This window comes from Ictalurus furcatus, chromosome 26, assembly GCF_023375685.1.
Source record: "Ictalurus furcatus strain D&B chromosome 26, Billie_1.0, whole genome shotgun sequence".
Lineage (NCBI taxonomy): Eukaryota > Metazoa > Chordata > Actinopteri > Siluriformes > Ictaluridae > Ictalurus > Ictalurus furcatus.
The window spans coordinates 15,099,400-15,119,341 of record NC_071280.1 but is presented as its reverse complement, the minus strand read 5'-3'; the positions used below and the strand labels follow the sequence as shown (position 1 = coordinate 15,119,341).

General features: G+C 40.6%; 1 protein-coding gene across 2 annotated transcripts in view; it reads right to left on the bottom strand.

The window, feature by feature from the left end:
* Positions 1–743, bottom strand: part of nlgn4xa (neuroligin 4 X-linked a) — a 92,652-nt gene extending 91,909 nt beyond the window's left edge. For both annotated transcript variants that reach the window (XM_053615218.1, XM_053615217.1), the window contains exon 1: positions 159–743. The gene's annotated coding sequence lies outside the window, so the exon portion shown is untranslated. The remainder of the gene's footprint in view (positions 1–158) is intronic.
* Positions 744–19,942: the final 19,199 nt, after the last annotated feature.

The window sequence follows — 19,942 nt, the reverse complement described above, 5'->3', positions numbered from 1 at the left end:
AACAACAAACAAACAAAAATGTCCGCGCGCAGCTCCTTTCAATGTGCATATTAAAGGCAGAACGCGAATCTGCACGAGCACAAAACAAAACAGTATAGAGCAAAAATACACACACACACACACACACACACACACACAGTCACTGTGGTGTCTCTTACCTGTGCAATATCTGCATCATAGGACTCTCCCCAAGCTGCGCACTGACTTCATGGGATATGACCAAACATGAACATGCAACAAACGAGAGCGCGAGAACAGAAAGCAAAGTCCCCCCCAAAAAAATCCTTCGGTCCCTGGTTACAAAAAAAAAAAAAGAAAAATCATCCAATCCAAACAGTGCGATGAAAAGAAGAAAATAAGCGACACTGTGGTTGATCCAGATGGATTAATGCAATGCGCTCGAGCGTTAAAATGCAGAGATTCAGGTTGCCTCTACAGAGAAAGACGGAGAGATTAAAGGGAGAGACACCAAAGCTGGACCTCTCTCTCTCTCTCACTCTCTCTCTCTCACACTCTCTCTCACACTCTCTCTCTCACTCTCTCGCTCTCTCAGTTGCCATTGGACTGCGCCGAGTGAAATTTACAAAGCCCACAGCCAATAGATTGCCGCATTCACTCCATCACCGTTAACCAGCTGCGAAATCCTTTTAAACTTCACCCAGAGCGCGCGACTCCGATTGCACTGAAATGTTCATGTTGCGCGTGCCAATGTGTTTTTTTTGTTGTTGTTGTTTTTTTTTTTTTTTTTTCCTTTCACAGTCCTGATGTATATGCATGAGTCGTGGTGAAGGGTCATGCATTTGTTCTTGTCATTCTTTGACTCTCCCATTACATGCATCACGTCTCTGATCAGAGCACTGCTGATTTCCGGAAGTTATTTTAATGATCAAGAGAGTGGGATAACATTGGCGCGCGGCGCGCACTTTATTAACGTGGAACGCGAAAGTTTGGGTCGATGCTGACGAAGACGTTTAACGTGTTGCTGTGACGTCGGAGAGCGCGGGAAAAGAGAGAGAGAGAGAGAGAGAGAGAGAGAGAGAGAGAGATCAAAAAGCACGCACCGAGGCGCGCGCACTAAACCCTCAGGGCCTTGGAAATGGATTCAGGATACAGCAGTGGCCAAGGGTGACCTGTGTGAGATGAGGTGTGTGTATGAGGGAGTAAGGGAGAAAGAAAATGTATCCATCATTTATATGTGTATCCATCATTCCCTGCTCGTGCGTTCCACTGCTTCGAGAAAGAAAAAAAAAAAGACTATCATGAAGTGCACTGGATGTCATCAGTCATTATTAGACACTGAAACGTGCTGTAGTGTGTTACAGACTCTGCACTTCAGACTGCTAGACATACTTGATCGAGTCTGAATTACTGTTCTGATCTGACTTTGTTTTTTTGTTTTTTTGTTTTTTAACGTGGCCTGTATCTTGAGAACAGTCACGTGCAAAAGTACAGTTATGGAAGAAGAGTGGCACTTTAGATGGAATAAAGCAAAATAAGATATAAAGGAAAAGTCACATGAACTTCACACATTTTTCACATGTAGTGGACGTCTTACATGCGAAGTCTGAGACCACATTGAAAATCTGGGGGGGGGGGGGGGGGGTTCCATTTAAAATTGGAAATAAGTAGAAGGTTTTATAATTTGAGAGGCACGATGGCTGAGTGCTTAACCCGTTTGCCTTGCATCTCTAGGGTTGGGGGTTCGAATCTTGCCTCCGCCCTGTGTGCACAGAGCTTGCATGTTCTCCCTGTGCTTTGTGCCCCAGCGCAAAGACATGCATTGTAGGCCAATTAGAATCTCTAAATTGTCCGTAGTGTGTGTGAGTGTCCCCTGCGATGAGGGTGTCCCCCGTCCTGTGCCCTGAGCCCCGTGGGATAAGCTCCAGGCTCCCTGCGACCATGTGTAGTATAAGTGGTATGTAAAATGCATGGATTATGCACTATTTCTAAGTCCTACCTGCTTTGTACAAACGGGACAAGAAAGCTAAGGCTCAGTCTTAATGTCCTAAAGCATGATAACACTTTACATGAAACAAAAGCCCTTATTCAGATTGGATTAGTTTATAAAGAGGGCATCGGTGATGATTTTTTTAAACACATCTCCTCTGAGTTAAAACTCTTGACAGCAATAAAAATGACCACAGGAGGAGCGTGTTTCTAGTGGGGTGTATTTTCTATGACCCCCGGAGGTTTGCATCAGTTCAGCATATATATATATATATATATATATATATATATATATATATATATATATATATATATATATATATATATATATATATATAATGTTAAATACTGATTAATTATAACTGTAAATGATTAGCAGTTTGAATATAATTTACAGTATTTTATTAGTAGTAGTAAATTTACAGTATTCATTTATCAGCACTGAACAATAGAAATTTAAGAAACTGGAAGTATCCCGATTGGAAAACACTCTGATGTTTGGTTCCACCTAGAACCTTTAAGATGTCCCCTAAAACTCAAACCAAGGAACACTTCACTCTTGGAAGAACACAAATGTTTTTCAAGGATTCGTTGGAAAATCAAGGCTTCTCCCAGCAGGTCAAACCAACAAAGATGATTGTTTCTAGATTTAACATTTATAAAGGATGAAATGGTGATAGATTACAGTAGTCAGGTAAGCTAATGCGCAGCATTTTCCTTATTGCAGTCTCTAATACCCTGTTCACCTTTTGAAGGGAACCGAGCTGAAGTATTGCTTACAGCAGACCCACATCATCATGTTCCCTCACCTCGACCACTGCAGCAAGTCAAAGATCCTGGATTTTCGCTTTCTCTCCTTCCCATCTCAATTTCTCCTGCAGTTCCTGGCCTCTCACATCGCCTCGCCTGGAGCACAGTGGTGTATTGGATTGCTTCTTTGTTTTCACACTTCTCTCAGATTGAAAAATGCACTATGTGGGCAAAAAGTTTGAGGAAACCTAACCACCACACCCACATGTGCTTGTCGAACATCCCATACCAGATTTATCCCATTCCCCCTTTGCTGTTATAATAACCTCCACTCTTCTGGGAAGGCTTTCTACTAGATTTTGGAGCATCGCTATGAGGATTTTCTCAAGACTGTTAGCGAGGTCAGGTATTGATGCTGGTTGAGAAGGCCTGGAGTGAAGTCGGAGTTCCAGTTGATCCCGAAGGTGGTCAGTGCAGGGCACTCGAGTTCTTCACTCGAACCATGTCTTCATGGAGCTCACTTTCTACACAGGGGCGTCGTCATGCTGTAACAGGTTTATGCCTTTTAGTTCCAGTGAAGGGAAATTGTAATGCTACAGCATATAAAGACATCCTATAAAATTGTGTGCTTCCTACTTTTGTGGCAACAGTTTGGGGAAGAACCACGTATTGGTGTCATGCTCAGGTGTCCATATACTTTTGCTCATATAGTGTATGAAACATTTTGTGAAATTTGTGAGGATTGTGTGAACCAGTATATCTGTCACTGTACATGCTGGATTGTCAGTCGATGGATGCACGAAATGATTCACATTTTCCGAATAGTTCGCGAAACACACATCGCTCACAGCCCTGGGTTCACGCTAGCAAGAGACAAAGGGATTCGATTTCTATGTACAAGTGACACAGCCGTGATTTCGGCATTACTATCTAGCGGCCTCGGAGAAACTTGCTCGGTCGTGACTGTTGGCAAAATGAATTGTAACGTTGAACATTTTTCATGCAGCCACACATGAGTATACAGCATAGTGAGGTTTTATAAGACCAAAAGACTTTTCATGACGCAAAGCCTTCATGTCATTGCTGCATATCCGTACTGCGGTTTGATTTCTCTGTTGATTTCCAGTACATACTGTATAACCTGAGAAATATCAGCTTCCCAATCTACCGAGTACAACTAACTCTCCGGATAAAATCAACTCATGGATAAATAATGACTCTTCGGAAATCTATTCACAACAAACAAATCAAGGACGACACAATTTCCCCCAAGAGCTTCTAATGTTTTCACCAATTCTTTCTGTTAGATGTGAAATAAAACGCATTACTAGAGTAATTTGAGATACTGAACAGATTCTCAAAAGGCCCTGGTGGGGCAATGAAGCTTGGCAGGTAAAGTGACTGGTTTCTGATGGCAGCAGTGACAGAGAAAGTTGATCACAAGCAAAAAAGTCTTTAACACTAAACAAAGGAACCTACTTCAATCTATTTTTTATCTTCTGGACCTTTTGGAATTGCGGTGAACGAATAGGACCGTTCCATTAAAGGGCAGCAAAAGTTCAAACCGCGTGTTGAAGTAAATTGGACTATCTGAGTTTCGAGTCATCGGATTTACTACTCAGATGGACATATCAAGCTACAGGTACATAAACTTGACCCCCCCCCCAATTTGTTCCTCTAGGAACTGTTAAAGGTTATATGTTGAACCCTACAATAGAAGAAAAGAATTCACTTTTTGCTGCTGAAAATGGTTGCATATGGGTACCCTAAAGATTTGCACTTCCCCAAAACAACTTGTGCCTTTGTTTCAGTGGATAATCTCACCTGCATACTGTAGACCCAGGAACTGCTGCTGTAATCATAAACACTGTCCAAGATTTCTTATTCACAATACAATCATACTGAACATCCATTTAAAACATTTAGTACTGTTTGCCTTTATAGTATATGGTTGTAAACGTGTAATGATGTATAATCCCACAATTGGGTGCAGCTGTGGCTCAGATGGTAGAGCAGGTTGACCACCAATTGCAATCCCCGGCCCACGTGCCTCAACATGATGAAGGGTCCATGGTCAAGACACTGAACCCCGAGTTGCTCCCAATGGCATGCTGGTGTGTGTGAATGGGTGAATGAAGACTGCTAAAGTTAAAAGGTTTGACTTAGAAAAGGATGGGTTTCTGTTTGAGTCTGGTTACTCTGACAGTTTCTTCCTCATGTCGTCTCACTGAGTTTCTTTCCTTGGCACTGTTGCTCCGACTTGCTCATAAGATATGTAAATTTACATCTGAAAAGCTGTTACAATTGTTGTTGCTGATAACGTTGTCTGTTGTTAAGAACGCTAAACAATTAAAAACGAATCGAAGCGAATTCAGTTATAATACACTTTTCAAAGTTTGTAGGGAATTACATGTTTATCGTCATGTTTTGGTCATTTACAGCCAGCTGTCCTCTGTCATACAACAGCTACCGAGTAGGGAGGGTGAGGCAAACACGTGTAGTGTAGTGTACAGAGTAGGTGTCATTCCTTCCATCCTGAGACCACGAACAAATTTCCTCCCTTGGCTTCCAGCTACGAATTGCTGTGGAATCGTCAAGACGTAACGAGTTACAAACCTGATGATGCCAGAGCCATAGGGTGAACTTTTTTTCTGTTGCACCACTCAGGAGCCTAACCCCTTAAGGTCTGGTAGTGGTAGATTAGAGGTTAAGAGGTGGGATTACTAATCGGAAGGTCATGAGCTCAAACCCCAGCAATGCCAAGCTGCCACGGTTGGGCCCTTGAGCAAGGTTCTTAACACTCAGCTGTATAAATGAGATATCTGTTGATCTTGATAAGAATGCCTGCCAAATACCATAAATGTAATTGTCTACAAACCACATTAGGGGAATCTCAGTCTCAAGGATTCCATGTCAGACCCTTAAACAGTGCTTTAAACCTTTGCAATTTATTCATGTTTATCATCCAAGAAACTTACATATTTAAGGTTTTTAAAATGGCATACATGTATAAACATTAGCAAAGGTTTAAAACACTCTTCTTGGGTTAGACATGAGCTATTTAAAGGTTCCACTAGAGAGACAGGTCAAAGAATGAGTAGCGGTTGTAGATCATTTTAATGAGTGTATTTGTATGTAAACATTTGGCCCACATTTGGCCTAATATAAGTTTTAGGATACAAAAGTTTAAAACACATGCACTGTAAAGCTCTTAATGATACTATGGTGAAACCATCCATCCATCCATCCATCTTCTATACTGCTTTTCCTTTTCAGGGTCACGGGGAACCTGGAGCCTATCCCAGGGAGCATCAGGCACAAGGCGGGGTACACTCTGGATAGGGTGCCAATCCATCCATGCACAATCACATACACACTCACACACCCGTTCATACACTACGGACACTTTAGACACGCCAATCAGCCTACCATGCATGTCTTTGGACTGGGGGAGGAAACCGGAGTACCCGGAGGAAACCCCCGCAGCACGGGGAGAACATGCAAACTCCACACACACAGGACCCCGGCGGGAATCGAATCCCCGACCCTGGAGGTGTGAGGCGAACGTGCTAACCACTAAGCCACCGTGCACCCACTATGGTGAAACCTACAGCAAACGTTTCAAACGTTTTTATTACCAATTCATTCCGTTAACCCATTTAGATTTGTTAGGAGCCAGAACTAGAACCAGAGGTGGGTAGTGTAGACAAAACATGTACTAAAATTTTCTAAAACTACTTATAAATATAATTACTCAAGTAACAGTAAAAGTAATAATGTTAATAATGACTTGAGTAATAAAGTATCCAATGAGAAGACGACTAGAGTAGCAAGTTACTAGCTACTACGAATCGGATTAAAATGAAGGGAAAATCCTGAGTCTCAGACTACATGGAGAAACTGTAAGTCTCACCTCGCCTTGAAAGTCTGTTCTGTTTATATAATAGAAAACCTGGGTTCAAGATGAAGCAGCATATCCCAGTCCAATACAATAACACACAACCTGTCATTTCCAACACAAAATCTCACACATACACTTCCCAAAAACATTTTCCCAACAGCTGACTGTCTTTATTTTCACAACATGTTAACAACACAAACTTGTCAGCATCTGCATTTAAACAAGACAACGGAGAACAAAAGAACAGACTATGGAGCAGAACAGAAGAGAATGTGTGTGTGGAGAGAGAGCGAGTGTGTGTGGTGTGTGTGTGTGTGTGTGTGTGTGTGTGTGTGGGGTGGGTTAGTATGCTTGTGTTAGCATGTATGTGTACGCTGAAAAAGTGAGCGGTTGATGCGTTCACATTCAGACCACTTCAGCATATTGTGAGACTCGCGACTTCATTATACGTGATATAAACTAATTATTAAAACTACACTGACTACGTTTACATGTAATAATCTAATTACTGAACTTATTCTGAATAAGACAATATTGTGATTAAGGTGTTTACATGAATCACTTTTAGAATACTCCTTTCATGTTCCTGTTTTACATGTTATAGAACATAGATCGATTAACAGCACGCGTCATTACGTCACCGCGCCACGCCGTCCGACGTCCCTCCAGAATTTCACGTATCGACGTACAGTTCGTCTTCGTTATGGTACCGTATATGGTTTTGGGTGTTTTTATTTTTTATTTTACGAAAGCTTCAAGTGCGGTTAATTATTTGTCATGCTGTACGTGCAAATAGACGACTGCTTGAAGCCGTGGGCTGCGTCCCAAACCGTGTACTTACCGTCTATATAGTAGCCGAGATACATGTATTTCTCCTACTACAGGCCTACAGTATGTAAGTACGTGGTTTCGGATGCAGCCTTGCTCTCTTATTTGCCGTAAAACGGTTGAGCACTGCCGTGTGTGTACGTGTCCTGTCACAAAATGCGGTGAAAACTCATACACGATGTTAATAGTGTGATTAAGGTGTGTACATGTCTGTAATACACGTCGATAATGCGACTAAAACAGGAATACTCCACACGTCTTAATTCCATTTGTGTTTACTTCGAGTATGAATTTAATCGGATTAAGGTAATAAAAAATCGCTGTTTACATGCTAGTTTCTTAATCAGAGTATCGTCTTAATCGGGTTAATATCGGATTATTTGTTGTCCATGTAAACGTACTGATACATACATTAGCATTTAACAGTAACGGAGGAACGCCACCGAATGTAGCGTAGTAAAAGTATATTTCTGTGATTAAAAATGGATTTGAGTAATGGTATAAGTATGGCCAGTTAAACCTATTCTTAAAAGTACTTTTTTTTTTTTTCAAAACTCTACTGAAGTAAATGTAGCATGTTGCTACCCACCTCTGTCTAGAACCCCCTAAGAATTTTTCATCTTGTCCCACTGAGGAAGCCCTTGAAAATTTCATGCTAGACCCGACAACAGAGTGTTTGAAACCCTTGCAATTCCTTCATGCTTGTGATTCTGTTCACTTTAAGCATTCTTTCATGAATGTGTCTCAAAGAAAAACACCTAGGTTTTGTAACCTTTCTTCATTAATAAAGGGATTATGGGAAATCATTTTCTCTTGCCAACATGAGGACTCCAGAAAGCAACATTTTTATGCTATATGGAAATTGTATTCAGCTTTGTGTTGGACTCTCAGTGTGAGGGAATGCTGAAATTACCAAAATTACCCCCGACCTCACAATAAATCTACTTTTCATGATAAATATGGAAGCTTGGTGCCAATGAATATTAATACATAAGTTAAATATTTATATGAGCATGAATAAATAATCTCTTATTAACTTTTCCAGCGCTCTAATAAATTACGACAGAATTTTTCAGAATATTAATCCTGCCAAACATAACTTTATGGTTTTAATTACATGCTATTGGTAGAAAAATGCCCCCCCCAAGTCTTCTAATGATCCTCTGTGCCTTGTAAATCTCGTTTTCAAATCCAATAAGAGGGGGAACAGAATCTATATTGGATGAATGTCAAAGTCATGCATAAATGTCCTTTCCAATTCAACGACTGACTTCTCCGCTTAAAATTAATGTTTCATTTCTATGTAAGAGACAATGGCACAAAATATGAGCACAACTTAAAGACTATGGAATGGAAAATAATGTTTCTGAATAATGGACGAATATAGCCTTTACATGGAACCTCAAATATCTAAACCTTACAGCCTAATATGAGTACTATCTCCTGTAACATAAATTTCCTTATGCTAATCTCATCTATGATGTAAGCACTCCTATTTTTAGATGGTGAGAGTGAAGGTGGTAAAGAAAAGTTGGCTGGAGAGCATCTGTTCGATCCTTAAACAAATCTTCAACCAGGAGGGTTTTTCTATATATAAATATATCTGTTAGTCCTACTAATATGTTCCTGGAAACACTGAAAATATATTTTAAAAATAAAATAAAGAAAAACCCCAAAGGTAGAAATACCAGCAGTGTCAGCACAGTCTGTGAAATCTGGCTCTGACAATTCCTCAGCCTCAGCTACATGACTCAAGTTCATCACTGATCTCATCTAGGGATGTGTATATGTGTACAGTGTGCAGCTTGAGCGGTTGTTATTTTTATTTATCCCTGCCTGTGACGTTTTCTAACGAATTAAATTGGTGCTATTTTCCAAAATGTAAACAAACTAGCCACCTATTTTAAACCACTGCAACCCCGACCAGGCAGTTACTAAGGATGAATGAGGGAGCATAGTTCATTTATAATACATATGAATCAGGTACATCCCTACACCTCATGATTAGTCGACTATCATTTGGTAAGTGTAGATTCTCAGGACTGTCATTCAAGACAAAAATGACCAAAAAAAACCCCCATCCAATTAAAGGTCAATTTGAAGAATCCAGGGCGCATGGTGGCTTAGTGATTAGCACATTCGCTTCAGACCTCCAGGGTCGGGGGTTCGATTCCCACCGTGGCCCTGTGTGTGCGGAGTTTGCATGTTCTCCCCGTGCTGCGGTTTCCTCCGGGTACTCCGGTTTCCTCCCCCAGTCCAAAGACATGAATGGTAGGCTGATTGGCATGTCCAAAAGTGTCCATAGTGTATGAATGGGTGTGTGAGTGTGTATGCGATTGTGCCCTGTGATGGATTGGCACCCTGTCCAGGGTGTACCCCGCCTTGTGCCCGATGCTCCCTGGGATAGGCTCCAGGTTTCCCCGTGACCCTGAAAAGGATAAAGCGGTATAGAAAATGGATGGATGGATTGAAGAATCCAGCAGGTTTAGACCAATCCTGTTTGGGATTTGAAGACCAATTTGAATTAGTTCAAAACGTGACACATCTGCATCCTTCTCTATCCAATCATCTTTAAACATTTTGTTTTCATTGTTGACTTTTATTTTAAACAAGTCACTCATCAGATAGAGAGAGAGAGAGAGAGAGAGAGAGAGAGAGAGTGAGAGAGAGAAAGCAAATAAAATAAAAAATACATGAAAGTCTGTGAAAATGCTTCCCTTGATGAGCTAATGTCTCTAGCCCTGTAGCTACAGTCGTCGGTGGTCTGATGAGCTGCCTTCAGCTAAATCATTTACAAAAATGCATGTGATTGGATAAAACACAACAGAGGATCTGCTGCAGAAGCCATGATGGTTCATGTTTAGAAAACTTGAGTTGCTGAACTTGAGTTGTTTAATGGCTCTGCTACAGTAAGTACTAGGTTCGGTCCACTGACATATTTTTGCTAAGTAGGACCTCTGCATTATACCCACTCAGCTGATCTCCTTTAAGTTCTCAGTAGCGTTTCGTTTTTTAATAGTCAAAGAAGAATTATGACTCCTTCCTGGGTGAGGCAGTAAGACAGAGTACAGTGGCAAGACAAGACACAATTAAATATTAATAAGTCATGAGATTAATGTTGAGACTGACAAGGTTCTCAATAGCTCGAGTAGCTTATGATTTAAGTCTCTGCACAAGAAATCTCCCATCATCGATTGTATTCCAAGGTTACATTGCTGGTAATGTATGAGAGTAAAGAATTGAACTGCAGCAGCTGTGAGTGAAACCATCTATAGATCACACCCCAGAGTGTGTGCCTTTCTTGGTTTTATTTTGGACCATCAGAGCATTCACCAAACCTCATCACCTAAAAGTCACCCCATGTCACACACTCCAGTCCATGTGACGTATGTTGGTTCCTGGGTTCAGCTTGTTGAAGAGGTACTTGGTTTAGATCTAAATCATTTGTGACACTTGCCACTCAGGAGCCGTCTCACTGTGTTTTCAGTGCAGCTAAGGCTAAAGTGGCTGATCCAGGCCGGAGGATGGAGATGAGCTAAGAAGGGTCAAGGAAAGTTACGGCCTGTCCCAATCACTGGCGGTATGTTGAGACCAGGAACAACAAGACGTTGACGTCAAAGCCAAAGTTTTATATTGTCGTGTCACTGATCATCAACTTATGTTAATGGAAAGCAACTTAATTTCCTCTAGAGCTATATAAGCCTCATTTGATACTGCGCTACTGTGTAAAAGTACCCAATGATATATATCAGTGTTATCAGTATTATCAGCCCTGCGATGCCCTGAGATCCCTGGGATAGGCTCCGGGCTCTCCGCGATCCAGTGTAGGATAAGCGGTATGGAAAATGCATGGATGGATGGATTTCTACAGCATTAGTTTTCACAACTGTTTTGACTGCAAGCCGATATCTTATCGTTTCTACAATAACAAATTACAGGGACTCGTCTGACGGACGCTCCACTTAAACAGATTCTTTTTTTTTAAAGTTCGCTATTGTTGCTATGGCGAAGTTTTCTGTAAGGAGATGCGTACTTATCATTTTTGGAAGGAGTCTCCAGTGTCAGAGTTTTGTAACTTTATAACATTTAGTTTTCGACCACAGGAAAGTCTTCAGGACTGAGGGCCTTTGGTTTCTTGGTAGCATGACAAGCCGCGATATTTGGTCTTATTAACAATAAAAGGCAGTGAAAATAGAGTTTATAGCTGGTAACAGGAACTAACTTCATTTAAGGACATTCCACAACATGAAAAAAAGGCATGATTTGTCATTATTTAGTAAATAAATAATTAGCCAAATCATTGGTATAAAAGGAATGAAGGAATAAGGAATGTGGTATAAGATGTTAATGAAGGATCGGACAAAATGGCTGTTAACTTTATTTGTTTCACCAAAGGTACCGCACAGGCAACATCCAACGTGGCGAAATTTTGAAGCTTGTCCAAAATGTATGCTTTTAAACCACCATATGTTTGCACCTCGACAAAGTGCGCACTTGAAGTTGGATCACAAAGCCATTTGGGACAGGAGCATATGTTCCTATTTGATGATGATAATCCAGGTCGTATTAATCCGCTAATCATCTTTGTCTTAAGACGTCTAACACTGTATTCGTCTGCACTTCGGCTTTCTTGCCTGGCCTGCGGTGTGAAATAGATGATGAATGAACAAATCATTATTCATACTGTGCACGCGTATCATGTTTAATACAAGCACTATTCCATGGTATAATGTATTCATTATTAGCATTCTTGTGCCGAATAGAAAACGCAACATACTGACGGTGATGATTTCATTCTTTGTTCAGTTGGAAACCATTGCTCTTATTGATACGCTCATTTTCTGCGTATCACATATCGACTTGGACAGGAACGGCGAATAAAAACGACGAGAGGAGCATGCTCGGTAAAGAAGATCGAGAGAGATAACGACTTAACGGCTACATTGTATCTATGCAGACGATGTCAGTTTCATTGTAACATTTTGAAGCGTGAACTCGTGTAGTACTGAAGCTGATGGCTAGATATTGGATGCCTGTGTAGTTGGAGTTTCTATTTGCCCAATGTTTTTAAAGGTCAGGCGTGTGAGAAGCCGTCGCGGCTCTATGGCGTTGGATAGCTCCTGTCAGCGCAAACATCCTTCAGCTTTATTCACATGAGCAGCGAAGGGCTGAGCTGCCTGTAAATGCAGCTGCTGGCACACACGGACACACTCACACAAGCATACAGGAGACACACACACACACGCACACACACACACACATATGCAGGCACATGCACACAAATACATCTTTTTTTTGCAAGGTTAAATGCAGCCGTATAAATAATGACACGGTGTCAGGTCTACTGTAGGAAAATACACACATTAAACACAGACATTAGCGCTGTTCAAATTATGCAGTAAAACAGCTCATGTGCTCAGCCTCAGAGGCAGTAATGACTTCTCTCATATCAAGAGTCTATAATAGGGGTTGAGTAGAAATATTATGCAGTGTTTATGATGCACTGCAATACATATGACATATTTAGAGTTTGATGACATCATCAACAACAACAACAATAATAATAATAATAATAATAATAATAATAATAATAAATAAAAACATTAATTCAGTAACTCTGCATTACGCCACCCTGTTAATGATTTTTTTTTTTTTTTACCATAAAAGCACGCCGTGAAGGATGCTCACACGTAGCACATCCACGAGGAACCTTTCTTTTAAGAACGTCCTAACAAAAGAAGCAGATTTTGCATTCTGTGCCTCACACAGTGGATCCGGCGTAAAAATTTCCTCCCTTTTTAGACGCAGAAAAATAACACTGATTTATTATAGTCCTCCAGTGTTTCTACTCTTTTTTATATTTGTTGAGTAGGCAAATGACCCAGTGGTATATTCATCCCGAACCAAACATTGTTTCGCATAAACTACTGCTTTCAATGTATTATGCGGTGACAATATCTCAGAGTAACTGCTTTCAGGAGACACGGATGTGAGATATTAGATGAGTCTTTTCACCCTGAATCCAAAACAGATAAGGTGATGATGGGACTGTCTATAGGATTATCTCCATTCCATCATGAGAACATCCTCATCATGAAAAGATATATATGCATACTAGGAGTACAATGCAATGGGACCATGTGTATCTAAATCTTTAGTGCTTCAAATATTTGTATATGTACTTTCCTTCACATGAATATCTAAAGTGGAAGTGGCGTAAGCTGAGAAGGGCCTCAACCTCAGCATCGCTTGAGTTCGTAACTGGGGCCATCAGAGATAGGGCTACGTTCTCAGCATACACTATTGAAATGCATACATTAGTCTCATTGCATATCAATATTTATTTGTGCAAAGTTTTTTTTTTTTTTTTAATGATTAAATTCCTTTCATCAACATGGTGGTCTGTTTTCACATCGGTTAGCCGTCTCCTACATTACCCACAATGCTGTTCGACTACCGGCGGATAGTGGTGCAGTGGGAAAGAGATCGATGCGGCAGCGCTTTAGTCTGCTCAGCACTCTCGCCTCTTCGTTTGTACGCTCTGCTCAAAGAGCTCACCTTCCAAAGCTTTCTTGCTAATACTATCTCGTAGCTCGCTGACTCGCCAAGCAGAGACTCTGCTGTAACTCAGTGCAACCGCGTCGCATATTTGCGTTGCATCCTGGAACCTTCGCTGTCTCCATTATGTCTACGTTGGATTTCTTATTAATACGATGTTGAATGTTAAAACGGGACAATGGGCACAGTAAGTGTCTGATATAACAGGTTGTGCAAAAATATAACAATAACGATATAATTAAATAAATAAAATGCTGTGAATATAAAGATAACATACTATGACATAGTATTCAGCAGATTAGCTTATACCATATGTGGACAAAGCGGTTATTGCGGAAGTAGTTTAGTATGAGTGTGTGTGTGTGTGTGTCGGTCCAGTCTCTGATGGCTTGGGGGAAGAAGCGGTTACACAGTCTGGCCGTGAGGTTCCGAATGCTTCGTTACCTTTTTCCAGACGGCAGGAGGGTGAAGAGTTTGTGTGAGGGGTGTGTGGGGTCATCCACAATTCTGGTAGCTTTGAGCAAGCAGCGTGTGGTGTAAATGTCTATGATGGAGGCAAAAAAGACCCCCAATGATCAACACCTGACCATTATCCCTTTAGTTTGAGATTGTTGAAAAGCTAGTAATGGAACCATGTGACGTCGGAGAGACGTCAGAGGGCCTTTTAGAATACCTTTGACCAAAGAAGAACATGTTGAAATCATTCTCATGGCTGGATCGGGAAGTTGTCTCAAGGTCGCGATGAACTTTAACCTGAAACATGGCAAACACGTCACACACAGAAGACTGTTGCCAAACTTATTAACAGAGTCAAAAGTACTGGAAGTGTTGCGGACATACCGTGAAGTGGACGTCCATGAACATCCACCGACGAAGACACACCCGACGTGGTGCTGGTAAATGTAGTACCCTGTGTATAGAGACTTTTGGGACAAAAAAATGTAAAAAATACTATATATATATATATATATATATATATATGCGTTTCAGGGTGGATTTTCTCTGATTTGTGTTTCAGGGTGGATTTTCTCTGTAGACTGATGTGCTGAAGTCAACAATTTGCCGTTACACCTGTCACCAAGTGTGTTGTCATTACATCTGAGAACAGACTGCTCACTTCTGTTCACGGAGACGTCCAAACATTACAGAATGAATTCCAGCACACAGGAAGACACTGAATTATTCGTCTTCAGGATTGTTTGTTTTTTCCTGGAACGCTGTTGTAGCTGCTGTACTGCGCTGAAACGATTCATTTTCCTCTCAGACAAATTTGTTTGGCTCTCATAAAAATTATACATCTGTCCAGACTCCTCAGCTGTAATCTGCATGGATTTACTTTCCACGTGCATGAGATTGTTATGTGAATATTCACAATGTTCCGTGCAGTATGAACGAAATGCTCACATTCTTTTGTACGCTTTTGTGCTTTCTACTCACGCCTGGATTGTATAAAGCAACAACACTGCAAAATACAAAAAAACAACAAAAAAAAACAAAAAGACATTCTCAACCAGTCACAATGACACAAAGTAACGGTTCGATGAGGCTGAGTACAAGTGTAAAGGTTTGCACGGGTCAAAACACTGACAGGCAAGAGTAAACCAGGATAATCCATAAACAAAGGACAGAGAAACGTAGTGAGGGTCAAAACCAGGAAGAACAATGATATACAAAACTTTGGACTTTAAAAACAACACTTTAAAATAAATGCAAGACTTTAAGACTTTGTAAAGAGACAAAGTAACAGCAAGGAATAAATAGACCAAAGTAATCCAGAGTGAGACACAGAACAGGTGAACACAGTCAGGTAACACGCTAATGTCAGGATGGGGAGGAGAGAGGACTACAGCATGGCAATGTAAACTAAAGCATGTGAGGTGAACTTAAAGCAAAATGATATGAAAGAAATGCTGAAAGAGGGAGATCGTGACACTTAAAGGGTTTGACTATTCTGCTACATTCTCATTGGTAGAGGGTTAACTGAAGAAAAGATTTTCCCTAAGCAGTTGCCATATTGGTGACAATGAGCAGTTACAACCAAAATTGGAAAGAACATAGCAGCATGAAACTTTGTACACATGTGTTTTTCATTTATTTATTTATTTATTTATTTATTTATTTATTTATTTTGTGGTCAGTAATAATTCCTGTAAAACACGTAAGACTGAAACGACAGGTCATTGAGCTCAGCTCCACCAAAAGAAACATGAGCTCCCCTGAGAGCAGTAAAAGCTAAAGTGTGGGTGGGTTGCGAAAGCGATAATTAATGAACATTCTCTCATTTCTAACAATACATTTCTACTCCTCGGGCGTTTGGTATAAAAATAAAAATGAAATGAAATTGAATCAATCTCCAACAGCTCTCACAAGTCTCTCTGTGTTCTGTTTTACCGAGGCAAGAGCTGCAAGAGTTTGTAAAATACAGCTGCATGTAATATAGTTTGCTTGCATTTTATAGTCCGATTTTCAACATTTTATAGCACTTCCATAAACAAGTCTAACAATTATACTAAGAACCTTTGATAAAGCCCATATTCCTGAATCATTATAACTGTGCTTATAATTCTTTGTAAGTTGGTAATGATTCCTTGTGAGCATGTTTATAAACTCTAATAATGCCTCATAAAGCTCTAATGATATGCTACAAATAATTCCTTATAAAAACTTATAATAGGGGTTCCCAAACTTTTTGGGCTAATGACCTCAAATGGATTATGAATTATCTGCAACTGCAAGATTTGGCCCCTCTACATTTTTTATAGCAGATTTATAATTTAGGAATTAGTACATTCATATTCAATACTTGAGTGTCAAATTTAAGAGCATACATGCTATATATATATATATATATATATATATATATATATATATATATATATATATATATATATACAGTGAGGGAAAAAAGTATTTGATCCCCTGCTGATTTTGTACGTTTGCCCACTGACAAAGAAATGATCAGTCTATAATTTTAATGGTAGTTGTATTTGAACAGTGAGAGACAGAATAACAACAAAAAAATCCAGAAAAACGCATGTCAAAAATTTTATAAATTAATTTGCATTTTAATGAGGGAAAAAAGTATTTGACCCCCTCTCAATCAGAAAGATTTCTGGCTCCCAGGTGTCTTTTATACAGGTAACGAGCTGAGATTAGGAGCACACTCTTAAAGGGAGTGCTCCTAATATCAGTTTGTTACCTGTATAAAAGACACCTGTCCACAGAAGCAATCAATCAGTCATATTCCAAACTCTCCACCATGGCCAAGACCAAAGAGCTCTCCAAGGATGTCAGGGACAAGATTGTAGACCTACACAAGTCTGGAATGAGCTACAAGACCATTGCCAAGCAGCTTGGTGAGAAGGGGACAACAGTTGGTGCGATTATTCGCAAATGGAAGAAGCACAAAAGAACTGTCAATCTCCCTCGGCCTGGGGCTCCATGCAAGATCTCACCTCGTGGAGTTGCATTGATCATGAGAACAGTGAGGAATCAGCCCAGAACTACACGGGAGGATCTTGTCAATGATCTCAAGGCAGCTGGGACCATAGTCACCAAGAAAACAATTGGTAACACACTACGCCGTGAAGGACTGAAATCCTGCAGCGCGCGCAAGGTCCGCTGCTCAAGAAAGCACATATACATGCCCGTCTGAAGTTTGCCAATGAACATCTGAATGATTCTGAGGACAACTGGGTGAAAGCGTTGAGGTCAGATGAGACCAAAATGGAGCTCTTTGGCATCAACTCAACTCGCCGTGTTTGGAGGAGGAGGAATGCTGCCTATGACCCCTGGAACACCATCCCCACCGTCAAACATGGAGGTGGAAACATTATGCTTTGGGGGTTTTTTTCTGCTAAGGGGACAGGACAACTTCACCGCATCAAAGGGACGATGGACGTGGCCATGTACCGTCAAATCTTGGGTGAAAACCTCCTTCCCTCGGACAGGGCATTGAAAATGGGTCATGGATGGATATTCCAGCATGACAATGACCCAAAACACATGGCCAAGGCAACAAAGGAGTGGCTCAAGAAGAAGCACATTAAGGTCCTGGAGTGACCTAGGCAGTCTCCAGACCTTAATCCCATAGAAAATCTGTGGAGAGAGCTGAAGGTTCGAGTTGCCAAACGTCAGCCTCGAAACCTTAATGATTTGGAGAAGATCTGCAAAGAGGAGTGGGACAAAATCCCTCCTGAGATGTGTGCAAACCTGGTGGCCAACTACAAGAAACGTCTGACCTCTGTGATTGCCAACAAGGGTTTTTAAACCAAGTACTAAGTCATGTTTTGCAGAGGGGTCAAATACTTATTTCCCTCATTAAAATGCAAATCAATTTATAACATTTTTGATGTGCGTTTTTCTGGATTTTTTTGTTGTTATTCTGTCTCTCACTGTTCAAATAAATCTACCATTAAAGTTATAGACTGATCATTTCTTTGTCAGTGGGTAAACATACAAAATCAGCAGGGGATCAAATACTTTTTTCCCTCACTGTATATAATGAAATATTTCAAGCCTTTTTGATTTCTAATCCAGTAAAAACTTCTTGTAGATGTAAGTTATTTCTGCTAAAGACAGCAATACTAGCTTCTGAGGCCAATGGTGTACTTACGTCCATCCATCCATCCATCTTCTATACCGCTTTATCCTTTTCAGGGTCACGGGGAAACCTGGAGCCTATCCCAGGGAGCATGGGGCACAAGGCGGGGTACACCCTGGACAGGGTGTCAATCCACCGCAGGGGACAATCACATACACACTCATTCATACACTACAGACACTTTGGACATGCCAATCAGCCTACCATGCATGTCTTTGGACTGGGGGAGGAAACCGGAGTACCCGGAGGAAACCCCCGCAGCACGGGGAGAACATGCAAACTCCACACACACAGGGCCACGGTGGGAATCGACCCCCCAACCCTGGAGGTGTGAAGCGAGCATGCTAATCAACGTCATCAATAGGCACTGTTTGTCCAAATATGTCAAAACAGCCGACACGGATTTCCATGGAATGTCCTTATTTTTTCACATGATTTTATAATATATTACACTTATAAAAATTTGTGAACGTGATAGAAAGTGTTACCCAAACTTCATGTGAGTATATGAACCCTGGATAACAGCCATAGGCTATGAGAATCACCTGGGCACATGTCCACCGTATGTAGGTAAGGACTTGGATGTAGGTAAGGTAACCTGAAGTCCAAATCTGATCTCATCTTCTGGTTCAGTAAAATATTACTTTAGTATAATTTATACTAAACAGCATTATCTCATATCCTAATCAGATTTGACTGAGCTTGAGAGAAGCAATCTCAGGTTTAATTAAGCAGGGCAGCCCAATTTTCTCTGTTCCTAACCAGGCGTTAAAGGGGAAGGCTTTCATTTAGTTGGGAAACGCCTCCAAATGTGTGCCGCATATTACAGATCTATCTGGAGTAGCGTGTGATACAGAAGCTCTATGAAAGCCCGCTTCTACAGCAGCGACAGTTCAGTCATTTACGGGCCTTCATGACAAATATTTTCGTGCTAAGAGCAGGATTAAATAAGATCGTTGAGGACGTCAATAAGGTATTTAGCATCCTGTTTAACTTTCTAAAAGCAAACTAAGCACGACCCTTTCAGACGTCTGTTTTTGATTTTATTCAGATATACAATGGGGTCCAAAGTCTGAGACAACAATTGAACATTTGAGAAGGTAATAGAAGGTTTTCAGAATTTGTAAATATTTAATTGAAAGAAAGTAAATGTTTAATATTCAAGATTCTGCACTATTTCTACTGTAGGTCCCTATTTTGTTATGTTGATCACGTTAACTGATCAGATTTTTCCTCATGTCTAATCGCTTCTGTTAAAGCATGTGTTCAGATGACACTCTGATCGATTTGATCTAAAACGTAAGGATCGTGAGGTTTTGCACAAACGTGCGGCGGCCATGCCAGCTCGAGTGCAC